Source organism: Canis aureus, chromosome 7 (assembly GCF_053574225.1).
Source record: "Canis aureus isolate CA01 chromosome 7, VMU_Caureus_v.1.0, whole genome shotgun sequence".
Taxonomy (NCBI): domain Eukaryota; kingdom Metazoa; phylum Chordata; class Mammalia; order Carnivora; family Canidae; genus Canis; species Canis aureus.
The window spans coordinates 71,677,817-71,696,758 of NC_135617.1; the positions used below are offsets into that span (position 1 = coordinate 71,677,817).

The 18,942-nt window shown below is 47.5% G+C and overlaps 3 pseudogenes; all 3 read right to left on the reverse strand.

Annotated features, from left to right (window-relative positions):
- Positions 1-2,954: 2,954 nt before the first annotated feature.
- Positions 2,955-4,010, reverse strand: LOC144316912 (alpha/beta hydrolase domain-containing protein 17B-like; annotated as a pseudogene).
- Positions 4,011-4,928: 918 nt separating this feature from the next.
- On the reverse strand, positions 4,929-10,805 carry LOC144316736 (stress-induced-phosphoprotein 1 pseudogene; annotated as a pseudogene).
- Positions 10,806-14,514: 3,709 nt separating this feature from the next.
- LOC144316737 (MHC class I polypeptide-related sequence B-like) lies at positions 14,515-16,050 on the reverse strand (annotated as a pseudogene).
- Between the last annotated feature and the right edge of the window lie 2,892 nt (positions 16,051-18,942).

Genomic DNA, 18,942 nt, shown 5'->3' on the forward strand with positions numbered 1-18,942 from the left:
CATTAGGTAGCTAATAACTAGGTAGCTTCTTCCCCCAGTGCAAGTAACCAGAGACAGAGACAGAGACAGAAACAGAGAGACAGACAGACAAAAAGAGAGAGAAAAAGCCAGGTAGAAGCTGCAATGTGTTTTATGTTCCTAGGTCCTGGGTCACACACCATCACATCAGCCTTTTCTATCAGTTAGAAGTGAATCATTCAGTGCAAGTCCATGCTCAGGAGGAGGACATTAAGATCCATCTCTGGAAAGGAGGATTGTTGTCAAAGAATTTGTGAACCTGTTAAAACCAAAATCAAAACTAAATATTATTTCAGAATTTTGTAAATCAAATGCTTCTTTCACCCAATTATTTTCCTTGAACGCTTCAAATTTCTCTTTGGAAAGTAACAATGAGAAGTTTATATAAATTTAACATTTATAATATTTAACATCTCTCTCTATGGTTGTTTTCAGTGAATTTAGTAGAAGAGATTTAGGCAGTAACATACTTCAAAAAAGCACTGTCACAATGCACTAAAATTTTTTACACAGCTCTATTTGCTGTCATTTCCATTTGTATTTGCTATTTCATCAGTGGTTATTCCATTGAATGATTTCCAGTTTAATTTATATTGAGCAACAATATGCTTTTCATTCTCTGAATGTATTGAATCCAGTTGAATGGGAGGTTAATGTGACACATCAAATCCTTCACAAGATAGAATTGCCTTGCACACCACATTGAACATTGTATATCAGAAAACAATAGACGGTGCCAGCGAGAAAAAGATCAAATGACCTATTCTAGCCAAAACTCTTGTTATGACTTTCTGTATCCTCTCTAACATGGCTCAGGATAATTGACTGTGGCTCTATTCCAATGTGAACAGTTTGTGCTTTGATCCAATTTGCAATGGATTACCAAGTATCCTTGAAATGAAGTTTGGTATCTCATTTTTAATTTCCTTAAAAACAATGAACCTGGAATATAAAACAACTCCAGTTTGAAAAATGCCAGTTTCAGGGATCCCTGGGTGGCGCAGCGATTTGGCGCCTGCCTTTGGCCCAGGGCGCGATCCTGGAGACCCGGGATCGAATCCCACGTCGGGCTCCCGGTGCATGGAGCCTGCTTCTCCCTCTGCCTGTGTCTCTGCCTCTCTCTCTCTCTCTCTCTCTCTGTGACTATCATAAATAAATAAAAATTTTAAAAAAATGCCAGTTTCAGAAGATCTGAAACAGCAAACACCTGGGCACACACCCCCAATTGGGACAAGAAACATGAAGCCCCATGGGCCACTCCCCAGTGCCGTACCCCAGGTGTAACCTCTGTCCAAGAATTCGTGGCTAACCACTCCTTTGAGTGCTCTAATGATTTTACAATAAGTGTTTCTGTGCCCAAAGCCAATATTATTGCTTTTTGCCTGTTTTACCTCCTTGTACAGTAAACACAACTACATGTCTTCTGTGAATCGTTGTTACATGCAGGTAACTTATCCCGATGTGTTAGTGTAGTTCACTCATTTTTACTGCTGTACTGTCTTACATTTTGGGATTAAATCACAATTTTGCTATTTGCCTATTTATTTTTATGTGGAGGTTATTCCAGTTTTCCCCATAAACTTAGTGCACGAGTCTTCTGGAACACAAATTAGACTGCGGACACTTCTTTTCCTTTCTTTGTTTTATTCAGTCAGGATTCATTCAAGGAAAGGCAACTTAATTTTTACATGTGAGCTTTGTTTTTTTACCATATCAGTAAGTACAAAAGTTATGAATTGCATGTTCTCTTATGTCCTGCATCCAGGAGTGAATCCATGAAATTCTCAGATAGGAATCTAAATCATAGGTCCTATTAAAAATAGCCCAAGTGAAAAATGACCATATAGCCAGCCTGTTTGTGGTCTTGAAGAATATCTAACACTCTCAGGTGGTCTCATAATGCAGAGTACTGAATTCTGTGAGATTTGTCAAAATTTAAAACAGCATTGCTTACAAAATCATTCTTTTTTTTTTTTAAGATTTATTTATTTATTTATTTATTTATTTATTTATTTATTTATTTAGAGAGAATGAGAGAGAGGCAGAGACACAGGCAGAGGGAGAAGCAGGCTCCATGCAGGAGGCCTGACATGTGACTCAATCCCAGGTCCCCAGGATCACACCCCGGGCTGCAGGTGGCGCTAAACCGGTGCGCCACCGGGGCTGCCCTACAAAATCATTCTTGAAGCTCTAAATGCCTTTAGATAACAAAAATGAGAATTTTGAGTAGTTGCCTCACAGGACCAAATCTATAAATCAGAACTAGTTAAAATTCAATGGTATCAGTCTTCTCATTTATAAGGTAACTAGATGGCAAATTAATAGATGGCATAAAAATAAAGACTTACATCTTTTTTTTATAGGAGGAAATGTATGATAACTAGGGAATACAGAAAGTTCAATGTATTTTACAATAAAATAACCATTCAAACCTCCATCCCTGTACAATAAGGTTAAGTTCATCTCTAGTAAATTTGCATGTTTCCATACAGTGTATTTTATCATAAGTACCTGAATTGTTTTAGATATACCATTTTCCATCGAAAGACTATTATATTTGTATACCTGGATAAGATTTATTACATTGAGATGTTTTAAAAATATGTATAAACTTGTTTCTGATATGCAAAAGCATTTGGCAATACTTTTACAGCATTCGATTTTATAGAATTAAAATGTCATACTGTACTCACTTTGATGTTTAAAGAACATTCTTAGAAAAAATATATTAGAAGCCTGACTGCATAATACTATTCTTTCCAGTTTCTGGTTCTGGTAATTAAAACCTTCATTAAGTCTGATAACAAGTCATTTCCTGTACATTTATGAAGGCAACTGACATGATTGGCAAACAAAACCTTCAGATTTTATGTTATTTACCGAAGAGCACAGTTCAGCAAGAACAGAAAACCCAATATGCAAATTTGCAGACTATTTTACAAATTTAGCAGTTCCTGTGACCCAAAGTGTTTCAGCCTTTCAAGGTACCGTCCATAAAGTTCCACATCATTGTGACCTGCCCCTTCAAACCTTGGCAAAGCTCAAAGAATGCGAAGCCATGTGAAAAGTCACTGACTTCACCTTCAGTCTCCTGAATTATTAGCACAGGAGCTGTTATCTTAGAGATTTTGTCAATGTTTGGGAGTGCATCAAAACTGTAGGTCTTAAAAAAAAAACAAAACTGTAGGTCTTCCAAGTGTCAGGAAGAGTGATTCCCATCCCGTGGTCAAAGGAGAATGAAGAGAATGAAGAGTGCTGTAGCACTCTCACACCAAGCAGCAGGATCCACAGATGTTCTGTCCTACTTTGGCCACATATGATCACATTTTCAGGGAAAATACCATATTTTGTGCTAAGAGTAAGCCAAGCAGCTCCTGTATCTGCATAGAGGTTTTTCTTCAACAGGTTCCCAACACTTACACAGTATAGTACAATCGGTCTGTGATCCCAGTCCTATGTAAAAGCTGCTCATCTGACCAAGATCAAGATCATTTCTGTGTGCGAAGAGTTAAGTGTACTTGGCCGCTCTTGCTTGGACAAAGTACAAACATGCAGGCAATTCTGGTGCCTTTACTGGTTCTAGTCATGAAACACTCAATAGCATCTTTTTCTCTAGAAGAATACTACCAGTCTGCTTATTCTGATTGGTGTGAAGTCCACCAGTTTCTTTTTCTTTTCTTTAAAAAATTTTTATTAATTTATTCATGAGGGACACAGACAGAGGCAGAGGCACAGACAGAAGGAGAAGCAGGCTCCATGCAGGGAGCCTGATGTGGGACTTGATCCCCTACCGGGGATCACATCCTGAGCCAAAGGCAGACGCTCAACCACTGAGCCACCCAGGCATCCCTAAGTCTAGCAGTTTCTACATTCATCACACATCATTGTATAAGTTGGATCAGGTGGTAAAAATGCTAATTTGAAGTCATTTTCCCAGGGAAAGGCAGACAGCAGCAGAGGCCACATAGGTCACTGAAGGAGAGCTTACTCATCTTCTGCACCTGAGGGGCTGGAGGAAAGGGTGGGGAGAGAGCCCTTGCCCACGTGCTGTTCTTCCTCCTCAAGGTGCGACCCACACTGCCACTGCTCCTCCACCTCCCCTTCTGTCACCACAGACACCACCCACATGCAGCCAGGTCTTCCTTCTCTTTGTTCACCTCTCTCTGCTCCCCTCCGCCTGCCACCGCGAGACTAGCTCTCCTGGAGGGAGGAAGGCAGTGGGGAACCAAAGGGCCAGCAGAACCGTCTAAGGCAGGAGTTGGTCACTGACTTAAACATTTCTTAAATATTTTACTTGTGATTTCTTTTGGCCCATTTGTTAAGAGTGTGTTTAATTCTAGTTTTCCTTTTGTTTTCGATTTCTAACTGCACCCCCCCCGCCCGCCCATGGTGCTTGGAAAACATAGTTTATGTGATATCCTTTCAATTCTGTTTGAGTCTTCATCTGTGGTCTAACATAGGCTGCATCCTGGACAGTGAGTGTCCCATGTGCGCTGGAGAAGAATGTGTATTCTGTTATGTGTGGGTAGAGTGTTCTGTATATGTGTGTCAGATCTAGCTGGTTTATTACGTTGCTCAAGCCCTCTGTTCCCTAACTTTTCTTCTGCTGGTTGCTCTATCCCACTCAGAATGTGATAATGAATTCTCCAGCTGTTACTGTGGGTCTCTCTACTTCTGCCTTTCATTCTATCAAGTTTTGCTTCACAGATTTTGTTGATCTGTTATTAATGCTAGAAGTTTATAATTTTTATATCTTCTTGCTCTATTGAAACTTGTATTAATATATACTGTTCTTTTTTGTCTCTTCTAAACTTTGATTTATTTATTTATTTTATTTATTTATTTTTTATGACCACACCCGACTGGCTTGTTTTATTGGAGAAGGCCATGTGGAGTTAACAACGTGAGGACAAATGGGACCTGAGGTCGGGGAAGAACAGCACCCCCTCCCCATACATGCCCACTGCCCCAAATAAAAAATAACCAACTATGGGAGAGCAGTTGAGACAGTGACTGAAGTTGGGGAAGGGAACAGGGAACCCAGGGGGTGGTGGAAGAGACCATGCGTGTGCTGGGAGGGCCCAGAGGCAGCGGCGGTGCGAGTAACATGAGTACGAGTCTCTGTGTCTTCCACATAGGTCTATATAAATATATAGAGAGAAGTTGTTCACTTTCCCTTGCTCTCCCCTCTGCTCCGCGCGGCTTGCCGCGGTCCCAGCTCCTCTTTCCACATGAGGGCGAAGGGAAGGGGATGATGAGCAAGTCATCACCGAATTGCAATCAGACCCACATCCATCAGCTTCTGGATCTTCTGGGCTATTACAGGATTCTTTAAGCGTTCGCTGAGTGCCTGAGGGTCCTTCTGCATCTGCTCCAGGATAAGCCGCGTGGCAGGGTCACTCATTATCTGCTGCACCTCAGGGTCAGCCATGGCCCGTCGCTTCACGTCTTCGGGGTTATCGTGGCGGTTGTACTGGGCCATCATACAGCGCTGGTAACCGTCTGCCGCTTCCTTGCAGGTGGAGTCCAGATCTAACGCCTTCTGGTAGACATCCATGGCTTTCGTGTAGTCCTTCATTGCCTCCAGGGCAGCTGCTTTCCGGGTGTACCCCTTGATGAAGGCCGGCTCTAGCTGGATACATTCCTCACAGTCCTGAGCGCCAGCTGAAACTCCAGGAGTTTGGTGTAGCAGGCAGCTCGATTGCTGTACAATTTGGCATCTTTTGGATTCCGTTTGATGGCTTCTGTATAATGCTTCATGGCCTGGGGATAGTCCCCTTTCTGAAAACATTCATTGCCTTTGTTCTTCTCCTCCAAGGCCAGATCTGGGTTATGTAAGCCAGCCGCTCTTGCTCCTTCAGAATTTTCTCTGCCTGTTGGCATTTCTTGAGCACATCTGGGGTCCGGTGCTCTGCCAAAGACTTGTTATAGAAATGGGTGGCAGCCTTGCACTTTTCTTCCTTGGAGTAGGAGTTGCCAATTCGAGCATAAGCTTTGGCAATCTGTCGATAGTCTTCTCGGTTTTCTCGCCCCACTTCGATGGCCTTCTCACAAAGCTCCCGGCATTTACTGTAGTCGCCCTTCTCGAAGTACACGGCTGCTTGATTGGTCAAGTAAGTCATGTTGGTGGGGTCCAGGTCCTTGGCTCTGTCATAGTGCTTCAAGGCTGTGTCAAAGTCTTTCTTCTTGTAGGCTTCATTCCCCAGCTCTTTCTCTTTCAGCGCCTGCTTCTTATTCTCTGGAAGATCTTCTTCCATTGCCTCTGGCTTGGTGTCCTTCCTGGGAGGAGGAGGTGGGGGAGGTGTTCCAACTTCCTCCTCCTCATCCATACTGCCCAGATCCACACCCAGCAGGATGCTCAGAGTAGTCATGATCCGGGGATCTTGCAGTTTCGTGCCCAAGTCAGATGGCTTGTTTCGTAGTTGCTCTATCAGCTCCCGGTAGGTAGGATCAGCGAGCAGTGTCCTTGTCCTGGGATCACTCTCCAATTTCTGGTACAGATTGGGCATGTTGAAAGGGTTCATGAATTTCCGTTCTGCCAACCGAGCCTCCATATTCTGTAAGCCCTCTTTGAGCTGAGGATTATTTGCTTCATGTTTTAAACCCTCTTCGTAGGTTCGCTTGGCTTCTTCAAATCGGTTTAAGAACTCAAGGGCTGCAGCCTTCCTCGAATAGCCCTTGCCCCAGTCGGGCTTTAAGTCCACCGTTTTGCAGCCATCCTCATAAGCCTTCTGGTAGTCCCCTTTCTTGGCGTAAGCTGCAGAGCGATTGCTATAGAGCACATGGTTCTGGGGATCTAACTTAATGGCCTCAGAGTAGCACTGCAGTGCGTCATCAATGTTGCCCGCACTCAGGGCCTTATAGCCCTTCTCTTTCAGCTCATTTACCTGCTCTATAGCCCAGCCTGGAACCCCGTTGAATCGACTCCGTCCGCTCTGCGTTCCCAACCCTAAACTTTGATTTAAAGTCGATTTTGTCAGATATTAGTACAAACAGTCTTGTTCTCATTTGGCTACTATGTGCATGGGATTCCTTTCTCCATCCTTTCCTGTCAAACTATTTGTGATTTTAGATAAAATGAGCCTCCTTTCAACAACATAGAGTTAGATCATCTTTCTGTCACCATTCTGCCACCTTTATCCTTTGATTGGTGCGTTTAATTCATTTACATTCAAAGTAATTTTGCTGAATAAGGAAGGGCATGTTCCCATTATTCTGTTATTTACCTATTGTCTATATTTCTTTTAATTATGTTGTTCCTGGGACACCTGGGTGGCTCAGGCATTGAGCATCTGCCTTTGGCTTGTGTTGTGATCCTGGGGTCCTGGGATCGAGTCCCACACCACAGGGAGCCTGCTTCTCTCCCTCTGCTTATGTCTCTGCCTCTCTCTCTGTGTCTCTCATGAATAAATAAATAAAATCTTTAAAATTTTTTCCAGAATTGTTTTAGTATTTGTTTAGTTTATTTAGTAGAATGGTTTAACTCCCTTCTCATTTCCTTTTGCATGTATATTCCATAGATACTGTTTTTGTGTTTACCATGGGGGTTATATTACACATCCTAAAATTCCAGCACCCTAACTGTGTATTTCTACAAGCTTATTTTCTTTTTTTTTTTTTAATTTTTATTTATTTATGATAGTCACAGAGAGAGAGAGAGAGGCAGAGACACAGGCAGAGGGAGAAGCAGGCTCCATGCACCGGGAGCCCGACGTGGGATTCGATCCCGGGTCTCCAGGATCGCGCCCTGGGCCAAAGGCAGGCGCCAAACCGCTGCGCCACCCAGGGATCCCAACAAGCTTATTTTCAATAACAGACAAAAAGTGTCATTTTCTACAGCTCCATCCCATCCCCTTATAGTGATTGATTTCAGAATATTACATCTTTACACAGTGTCCGAAAACATAGACTAATAATTGTTTTTATGCATTAGTCTGTCAAAATAAGTTGAAAACAAATAGTGGAGTTATAATTCAAAGTTACTAGAATATGGCTTTTAAGCAAGTAGTTGTTTTTTAATATATCGGTCTTTTAAATCATGTAGGAAACAAAAAGTGGAGTTACAAATCAGAATCACACTAATACTGCATTTATAATTGCTCATTTACTTCCCTTCACTAGCCCTGTAAGTCTTCATGTGGCTTCAAGTGACTGTCCAGGGTCCTTCCATCCTATAGGATTCTCTGTAGCTGGTCTTGCTAGGCAAGTACAGTGGTGATGAACTCATTCAGCCTTTTGTTCACTGGAGAAGGTCCTAACTTCTCCCTCACTTTTCAGATCTGTTTTGCAGATATAAGATTCCTGATTGAGTGCTTTTCTTTCAGCACATTGAGTACATCAGTATGTCTTCTGGCCTCTAGGGTTTCTTTCTTTCTTTCTTTCTTTCTTTCTTTCTTTCTTTCTTTCTTTCTTTCTTTCTTTAAGATTTTATTTACTTATTCATGAGAGACAGAGAGAGAGAGAGAGAGGCAGAGAAACGGGCAGAGGGAGAAGCAGGCTCCATGCAGGGAGCCCGATGTGGGACTCGATCCCTGGTCTCCAGGATCATACTCTGGGCTGAAGGCGGCACTAAACCGCTGAGCTACCCAGGCTGCCCGGCTTCTAGGATTTCTGATGACAAATCTGCTAATTTTTTTACAGGAACCCCTGTCTGTGATGAATCACTTTTCCCTTCCTGTTTTCAAGACTCTTTGCCTTTGGCTTTCAACATTTTGATTATAATATGTCTCAGTGTGGATATCACCCTAAGTGGAATTTGTTATTCTTCTTCAGTGTTTATATTCATTTCTCATCAATTTGAGGAACTTTTCAGTCATTATTTCTTCAAATAATCTCTCCTACCTTCTTCTCTCTTTTCTGTCTGGGACTCCCCAAAATGCATAGATTGTTCCCTTTATGGTCTCAGTTCTCTTCTAGGCTGTCCTCATTTTTCTTATTTCTTCATTCTGCTCCATGGATGTGATCATTTCAATTGTCCTGTGTTCAAGGTCAGATATTATTTCTTCTGCTGGCTGAAATCTGCTCTTAAATACCTCCAGTACATTTTTTATTTCAGTTATTGTTTATGTCAGCGCTGGATGTTAGTTTCTTTTTGTCTTATATCTCTTTGTTAATATTTTATTTTATTCATACCTCATTTACTTGAGTTTTTGTGTAATTCTCTGAGCATCTTATAGGCAGTTGATTTAAAGTATTTGTCTAGTAAGTCCACTATCTGATCTTCCACAGGGACATTTGATGTTTGTTTTTACTTTGAGTGAGTCGTATTTTCCTGGCTTTGCGTATTTTGTGTTTTGCTGTTGTTGAAAACTGGTGTTCTCAGTCTCCTAATGTGGTAATTCTGAAAATCAGATTCTCCCCATCAGCAGGTTTATTGTTTGTTTTGATAGTTGATTGCTATAGACTGTGTGCCAGAAATCAGCTTTAGGTGTGCATTTCAGCTCTTCTCATGTTGTTTTTGAGTCCACACTTTCCCTGAGCATGTGTATGTGGCTACTTTCTATATCCCCACCCCTCCTGCCCCTACAGTGGTGTTCACTGAGATTCTGGGTACCAACTGTTATGGCCTGGAGACCACTCTCTTCCCTAAGGCCACAGTCCCTGGTTACTCAATGAGGAGGAAACACCAATGTTAGTGTAGATTTGGGGAAACACTTTATAAGCCAAAACTGACTGGAGAGGCGTGCCCCCTCTATGTAGAGGCCTATCCTGGTGCAGTAGCCCAGGGAGACCCTGAGGGGGTCCTGGCTGAGCAGGCAAAAGGGGAACTCAGGCTTTTGTCCTCAGCCCTGTGGCCACACAGATCTGCAACCAGCCCCCATAAACATGCTGGGTGCTCCAATATGCACTCCACCACTTTCTGTGAGGAGGACACTGGACCCACAAGTCCCTGTTGTTGTGCCCAAGATCGCGAATTCGAGAAACCACCAAGGAGCCGACACCGATGCAAGCGCACGAGGGTTTATTTGCAAGCTTGAGCTTGGGTCCAAGTATACCCGACACGGCTGAGCAGGGACTTGGACCCTGAGACTAAGAGGCGTAGCAGCTTTATAGGGGCCAGTGGCCAATGGGATACGCAGAAAGTTGCACAGTCATGTCGGTCCACACGCAGGTGGCCGATTGAATTACATTTTACCCTAAAGTATCCATTTGAACTGGCCTATCACTGAGCCGATTTCCGATTAGGGTGTGCCCAGCAGCTTGACTAGGGTGGGCAGCGCCCTAAGTAATAAGCGGGTCATGTGGGGGCGATACAGGAGGTGGCGGGTGCAGCACAAAGTGGAGTCAGTCCTGCTCTGCTTGTCCAGGGGTAGGGGATTTTTGTTAAATTTCCTGGGTCCCACATCTGTCACTTGTTCTAGCTGCTGCCTCTGATGCTGGAGCTTGGGATACATCCCTCAGTGATGTCAGTGCCAGAATTTTCAGTCTTGACCACCTCAGGTCCCACTGTCTGCAACCCTTAACACCTGGACAGAAGTTCTACCACCCAACTCAAAGCTCATATCTACCATGATGGCTGACCCAGGGATTTGAGGGGGGCCAGCTGGGAGCTCCCTAGGGCTTTGAGCCCTGCAGCTGAGTCAATGACCTACAACGTGGCTAAAGCCCCTTCCTGAGCCCAAGACATCTCAGAGGCATCTGGTGGTTAGGTGCTGCCTGTCTGCAGTGCCCATCTGGTTGACATATGAGTGCAGGAAGCACTGTGCAGTCTTGGTTGCTTGCTTGGGCAACCAGGACCAACAGGTGGCATTAAACTCACCTAAGAACACATGCAGGTACATGCACATGGGCACACACACATCATAAAGGAACCCCCTCACCAACTACCCATAAAATTACCACTTTCTAGCCTCAAGGCCAACTTCAAGGAATTCTACCCACAACATTTATTCATTCATTCATTCATTCATTCTTTCATTCATTCATTCCCCCAACTATATTCAGTGAATGTCTCTATGCCAATCTGTATGTTAAGTCTGGTAATCATTTAATGACATAGACACAGCACATGTTCTCCTAATGTTTATAATCTCATAGGAAAGACAGACAATAAACAAAACATAATAATACTTGTACATGACACTATGTGATATATATACCTGTGACCTATTGCTAGGTAACAAAATAATCTCTGAATAAAGCAACCACCTTTTAATTCTTTCTCATTGTGTGGGTCAGCTAGGCTCAACTGGCAGCTCTTCTGCTCCATGTGACATGGGCTGGGGCTACAGTCATCTGGAGATCTGAATAGTCCAGAATATTCCAGAGGGCTCCCTCACAGAGCTGCAAGTGGTGCTGGCTCTCAGTGTGTAGTACACTGAGCTTGGTAAATGCTGGTTGCTGCCATCATGGCTTGTTGGTGCTACCTGGTGTTGATCCAGGTCTTGAAGGCTACCAAGATTTTGGGGAAAAGAGAAACCCATAGAGCCCAATTTGTGCAAAATATTGTTTTGCACTTGCTCAGAACTTCTTCAGTTACTCCAAATTCAGCTCTGACTTTCTCTGAAGGAGGATAAACCCTTGCTGTTATCTCTCTCTCACCCCTTTACCAGCCCTTGCTGCCCTCCCCACTGTGATGCCTCAGCATCACTAGCTGGCCCTGCCTCCACCATCTACTGGACAGGAGCAGGAAAGGGTCCCAGGACCAAGGACAACACCCTGGAGCAGAAACTCAATGCCTTCTTGGTCCCAACTGTCCACTGACAGAGAACATGGCCCCTGAGAGACATGTCCCTGTGGCCTGTTCCTCCAGGCCAGACAGTGGTTACAAACACTGCTTCTTCTCTATCTGTCAGGCTCTCATTTGCATAAACACCTGAGCACAGAGACCTCTCAACCACAAGCACTGACCTCACCTGCAGCTTCAGCCTCCTTCCTTCCCTAGCCCTAAGCCAGCAGCTCCTAACTGGAAGGCTCATCAGAGTGCTCAGGTGACCACCAGTCACAGTCTAGAAGAAGTGGACTACAGTGGGGTCTGTATTTGACCTGACTCAGGAGCACCCCATGCTCACAGAGGCCTGTCCTTGCCCTCCACCCTCACCCTGACCCAGGCGGCCAGGCTGCACTTGGCCTTCGGTGCTCCTTCTTGGCCCACCTGCACCTGGAATCACAGCTCCTCCCCAAGTGCAGCTTGGCTGAGGCTGCCAGGGCCTTCTGGCCCCAATCCTAGCAGGGACTAACCAGGCAATGCAAGGAGAACCTGTTGCAGTCTTCTTCTAAATGAGGTAGAGGGGGTTCTTGAGACCCCAAGCCTGAGGCTATCTGTCCATCTTCTGAACCCTGAGACTGCCATTGCCACCACCTCTCTCCCACCTCCCACATGGAACCCTCCCAGACAAGAGCCCTCCCTCTGATTGAATTCCTGATATATTTCACGCACTAAGCTAGCTCAGGATCTGAAGAAATCCTATTAAAATTCGTTTTCTGAAATAATTTGTTTTGGACATCACAATTTAAAGCAGGAATTTGAGAAATTGACACATGACTTTTGTATTCTTTCTCCAGTAAATGCCTCAATGATATATGAGGCAATCATTTCTACCCTAAGGAATCAAAACTGGTGTGCCCTCTGGGAGGGCCACCCCAGAGAACAGGAACATCTGCAGACCTGCATGGTTCTTTGCTCTAGTTGTGACCTGGTCTCAGCCCCTCAGTGTGGGGCAGGGGACTAATCATCCCAGTCTGCCTAAGACCAAAGGCCAGCTTAATATTTCAAGATTTTATTTATTTATTCATGAGAGACACAGAGAGAGACAGAGACACAGGCAGAGGGAGAAGCAGGCTCCCTGCAGGGAGCCCGATGTGGGACTTGATCCTGGGACCCTGGGATCACAACCTGAGCCAAAGGCAGATGCTCAACCACTGAGCCACCCAGGCGCCTAAAGGCCAGCTTATAAGTAGATTAGGTTCCAGAGTGAGAAATCCGATGCCTGCCATGATGGTCACCCAGCAGTGGTAAAATCAACTGAAGGACCCCAGGCCCCACACGCCCCATTCTTTCCCTGTCCCATGCATCACCTTGTTTTTTGCCCAAACACAAAACTCCATCTTTCTGTTTTCACCTCCCCTCAACCAGCCTGATTACACAGAAATTTTTTTTTAATTTAATTTTTATTCAAGTGGGCCTCATGCTCAGCGTGGAGCTCCACATGGGGCGTGAACTCATGAGCCTGAGATCAAGACCTGCGCCAATATCAAGAGTCCGACTCTTAACTGTCTGAGCCACCCAGGCGCCCCTACCTGGTAATCATTCTGACCATCCCTTCCTCCAAATCTACAGGGCAGTGAGCAGCACAAGAAAGGGAACCGGCTCAGGGAGGGCAGAGTGAGGCCACAAGGGTACAGACAGAATGCCCTGCCCTAAGTAGTTTCTTAGACTGTGCCCTGAGGGCCTGGACAGGACACATCAGGGAGGCAGGATAAAAGCAGTGGCCACAGCAGCCCTGAGAATGGCCTGACCCTCTCTACCCAAATGATCAAGGGTTATCTGCTCACACCCCCAGAGTCTCCCTGAGACTCTTGCATATGATCCACAAGAAAACTCCAGGAAGCATGGGGGCATATGATAGGAACAAGGAAAGAGCACAGGTGGGAGTGACCCAGTGGAACAACTCGGGAGACAGGTCCTGGAGGAGCCATTCGAGGGGCTACAAAGTGGACCAAAGGTGACCATCTATGCTCAGGATGCATCTATGCCTTGTGAGTGGAACTTCCCAAGGGGACGTCACAGGCAGGACTCTGGCATGCTCTCCTGGCTGCCACATGGGGCCTTGTGAGTCCTTTTCTTTGATTCCTCATGATGGCCGAAGATATTGGAACAGGTGTGGACAGGAAGGAAATAGAATCATTACTTCTGGTCTGGATTCTTGCCCAGTGTTAAACTTCCCCACTAGGTCTTGGACCCTTTACTGCTTGTGCCTCTCTGGTCCCACGATCACCTGGGCCCTCCCCAGTCAACACATGGTCCCCACACATTACCTCCAGACAGAGTCCTGCTGAGCCTGAGAGTAGAGAGAGGTAGGGACAAACTCAGAGCAGGGAGCCCCAGTCCCTACTGCCCAATCCTCACCCAGAGCAAGGAGAGGCCACACTCACCACTCAAGGGCCCTGGGGACCCAGGGCTAAGGATGTAGATGCAGATGTGGCTCCCAGCCCCTCTCAGCTCTCTGACTTCCAGCTCCTGTTACAGAAGCTTTTCATCCCCTCTGATCTGTGCAGAGGGAGACATAAAGTGCCCCACGTCCTAGGAGAGCCCCTCCCACCCTACCCACTGCCCAGAATTCTTATCTGGGCTTCCACAGCTGCTGGTGGTATCTTGTTCTTGGAGAAAAAAACACGTGCAATGATGACAGTAAGAAAATCAGCAGGAGCAGCAGCAGGCAGGTAGCTGTCCATCCACTCCGGGGCACTGGGGCCTTTCCTGGAAAAGGGCCTTATAGTGACCTGGGCTCCTCAAGGATACAGGCCTGCTCTCCTCTCCCGACCCTGGCTCCTAACTCAACCAGGGTCAGAACCCCCTCCACGGATCACCCCAGGCTCACTTGAGGGCACACAGTGTACAGTGTGGTTCCTTGTGTCTTCCATGTGGCAGGTGAACCTTTGCTCCTCTCCTTGAGACTTTATGGCCCCTCCTGTCCAGTAGGTCCCATTCCCGACACTACTGGTAATCTTTGCTCAGGGGTTCCCATCCTGAAGCCAGGTCAGGGAGGTATTCCTGGGAGAGAAACTGAAAGCCCAGCATGTCAGAGGGATCATGCCTTCCAAGGCCTGGCTGCAGAGCATGTTCACTGTTGGGGGCACTGAGGAAGAAGGCACAGAGCTGGTGAGGCCCATGGCTGAGCCCTGCTCACCTCCACAGAAGACAGAGAGAAAAGGCTGCTTCTCCCACTTTCCACCTCTGGCTGAAGCCCTCACTGACCCCAGACCTGCTCCAAGTCTGTTCTGCACCCTGGGACCCAGGTCCTTAGCCCGGGCAGGAGGCTGGGCCAGGAATGGGATCTCTTGGATGCATGTGTTACTGCTGAGGAGGGGGCATGGAGGGTGGGCTCTTCGGCTGAGGGGACTCTAAAGGAAACTCTTTGTGACAGGGAGACTGAACTTCCTCTCTTGCTGACACCTGCCTTCTCTGGTTGAGTTCTACGTAGGAAAGCCCACTGCTCCCTGGACTATTAACACTGGAAGATTTCATTTCCATCCCAACCTGCTCGGTGTCTCTAGAGACTGTAACAGGACAGGCGGATCTCAATACAATGCGCCAACAGAACATGTGCGCATCCCATAGGACAGGACTGCTGGGGGAGGCTCAGTGAGTCTGGGGAAGAAGAAGGCTCCTTCCCCGGGGGTCATGCCTGACCTGTCCAAGAAGCCCATTCAGGTTGCATCCCAGGACTTCTTGATTTCCATGATCGCGGTCCAGCTGAGGATGGGGGAACAGTCCATCCACGGGTCTTCAGGTCATAAGGAGAGGAAGAGCTCCCCATCATGGCAGAAATGCCCAAAGCTCCTGGTGCTGTCGTCTTCTGAGATCTTGAGCCCCATATCTCCTGCAGGGAATGCAAGCCTGCCTCCAGCCAGCAGTGACTTCTCCCACCCTGTGTCCCTCTGACTTCCCCGCCCCAGTGACAAACTCCAGCCAGAGGGCCCCCCTTCCTCTCCTCTATGTCTTCTCTGTGCTGGCTCAGTAATGGCCCCCTTAGGCTGAAGTCCACAGACCTTTAGCCCTCACCCCCACCCCCAGCCAAATCCAGGAAAGAGACAGGGCTCTGCTCTCTACCCTGAACTTCCCTGGGAAAGTCCTACCATCACTCTTGCTCTGACCCCACTCTCACCTCGCCTGTGCCTACAGGGCCAGGACACCTGTCAGACTCATTCTGAGGCTGTTTCCAGTCTCTCTCAAGTCCTTGGCCTCTGTGTTCTGCGTCTCAGACCCGGGACTGCTTCTGCCCACAGTCCCTGTGGCTCTACCATGTCAAGGTGGAGGAAGGCTTGATCATCCAAGTGTCCCTCAGTGAAAAATCTCCGATACACATCCATCTTGGACTCCACTGTGAGGTTATAAGAAAGACTGCGGGAATCTGGGGAGGGAGTAGATCACAGATGAAGTAACCTGGAAGGAACAACATATCAGATGCTTCTCTGAAAAGCTCTGCTGTCCTGAACTGCCTGAAATATTGAGCATGCAGAAAATGCACCTGTACAAAGGACAGGAAGGAGGCTTTCCATACAAGAAGAGAGGAAAGGGGGCAGGAAGGAGAGGGAAGAAGGAATGGCAAAGAGAAGTGGAGATGGACAGACATGCAGCATGGGAGCCAGGAGAGGAAGGCATGGGGTCCTGTGGGTGGTGTAGGTAAGAGGTCAAGGGGAGATACTGGCCTGCAAGAAGCAGGGGGAGGGCAAGAAGGCCATGGGGAAGGAGAGGCCTTGTGAGCAGGGAGGCAGGGGCAGTGGGGAGCCCAAGGTTGAGTGATCCATGGCCAGAGATGCCACGGTGCTTGGGGATTATGGTGGAGTGGAGAGCCAGGGGCTGCTGCCTGTGGTGAAAGTTCATCAGGGAAGAGATGGGGTCAAGGGTAGAAAGGGCAGTGAAGCAGAAGGGCTGTATGTTGGAGGGTATGGTGACCACAAGGGAGCTCAGGGTGTGTCAGTGCCCCTAGGGGTGAGGAAGGTGTAGGCTTAGGCCCAAGTGGAAGAGTGGCAGGCTGTGATCCCAGGTGGGGATGGGTTGGACCTGCCAGTGTCCCCTGGGAAAGGTAGTTGGTGGGGGTCTCAGAGCAGCAGGGCAGGGACCCCAGGGAGTCTATATTAGAAAGGAGGGGGAGTGGAAGAGAAAATAGAACCAAGACACCAGGATGAACTCCTTGCGGAAGGACTTGCATGTGGGGGTGGTTCTGGGAGGATCGATAGGCCAGACCCCCAAGGAGGGTTAGGGGAAGACATCCAGCACAGAGCAGGCAGGCTGGGAGGAGGCTGGCTATAAGGAAAGGCTGGTGCTGACCACATGGCAAGAACAACCAGTTCGAAGACTGGGTCAAGAAACCAAAGGGGGGATGAGGGCCAAGGATTAATCTGGGAGGTTGGACCTGGAGTAGCTTTCTGGTCCACAGGGGAGAGGGAATGGCAAGAGGATCAGGGGACACTAGTGCTGAGGCTCTGGGAATGGGGGACTGGGTGACCCTGAAAGAACTTAATTACAGGCTGACAAGAGAGGAGCAGGCATGGGCTGAGAGCAGGGAGGAGGCACTGCTGACTGCAAGGGCCCCATCGGAGGAGCTCCTGAGAGAGGAGAGCTTGGTGAGGGCCAGGCAGGGGGGCGCCAGCAGGCAAGGGGCCCTGGGGGAAGGGTACAGAGGGATCAGGGAGGTCTGGAGTCCAGCCCACAGGGACAGTGGAGGCCACAAGAGGGTGAGGGTAGGATGAAGGAGTGGGGACAGAGTGGTGCTAGGTGCTGGCCCAGGATGAAGGAGGGCCAAGGGCAGGTGCCTGCACTGGAAGGGAGGGAGGAGGAGGGGGCACCAAAACTGGAGACAAGTCTGTACATAGGAGCTGTGGAGCCTGCTAGAGGGCTCCCCTTGCTGATGGCAGGAGAGCAGTGGAAGGGAGACTTCTAGACAAAAGGTCATCTCAGGAAGATAGAGTTGGAAAAGTTGGGGGGAGGGAGATCTAGGCCAGAAGCCTCTTTGTGGACAGTGGCCATGAGATGGAGAGTGGTGAGGACCCAGAAAGGGATCAGAGAAAGGAAAGAGAATGGCAGACAGAGGGTGGGGGCATGGGAGACTCTGAGGGGAGGCGAAGAGATTGGAGAAGGGGGCTTGAGCTGCAGTGGCAGGCAACAGGTACCCCTTTCCTGTGCCACTGGGTGGAAGACATGGTTCTCTGACACTCACCGAAACCCACCAGGACCCCTAGGTGCGCCCCGGGGTCCTGCTGGGCCATTGACCAAGGTGAACCCCACCACCAGTGGAGCTCCCCAGCTGAAAGGCAAAAGGTGCATGTGGCCTGGAGTAGTGGCTACGACTCTGCCTGCCTCACGGTGGCCGTGGCCATGGAGGGCTCAGCATAGCAGCTGAAAATCAAGACCAAAAAGTACAATCCAGTAAAAACATCGGCCATACACTTTCACGCTGAGAACAGACAACCAATTAGGAGCAGGACATGAGCTTAGCTGGTGACCACTGAAGTCCCCTAAGTCCAGGGCCAACGGGAGACAAACCAAGAGACCTGGTACCTCCTCACCCCCACCCCAGGCCTGTTGCCAGGGGCGAAAACCCCCAAAAGGTTGGAAACCAGAGATTCCAGATCCCCAGCAGAGTTAGACTCCGGAACAGTGTAGCCAAATGCTGCAGAGGCAGGCTCTGGGCAGGTGACTGTTAGGGCCCTAACCTCAGAGGCCCCGGATCCCCGGGGCCCAGAGCAGCACAGACCTCCTTGCACTCCCATAGAAATGAAATTTAACAATACTCCCAAAAAATAATTAACCACCATAACTGGGATTTATTCCTGGGTTGCAAGGTGGTTCAATATTTGTTAATCAATCAGTGTGAGGGATCCCTGGGTGGCGCCGCGGTTTGGCGCCTGCCTTTGGCCCAGGGCGCGATCCTGGAGACCCCGGATCGAATCCCATGTCGGGCTCTCGGTGCATGGAGCCTGCTTCTCCCTCTGCCTGTGTCTCTGCCTCTCTCTCTCCCTCTGTTACTATCATAAATAAATAAAAATTAAAAAAAAAATCAATCAGTGTGATACATCACATCAATCAGAAAAAGGATAAGTACTATGTAATCACTACAGTGGATGCAGGAAAAGTATTTGGCAAGGTACAACATATATTCATGATAAAAACTCTCAACAAACTAGGTTTAGAAGGATCATACCTTAACATTATTATTTATTAAGGCCAAATATGAAAAATCCACAGCTAACATCATCCTT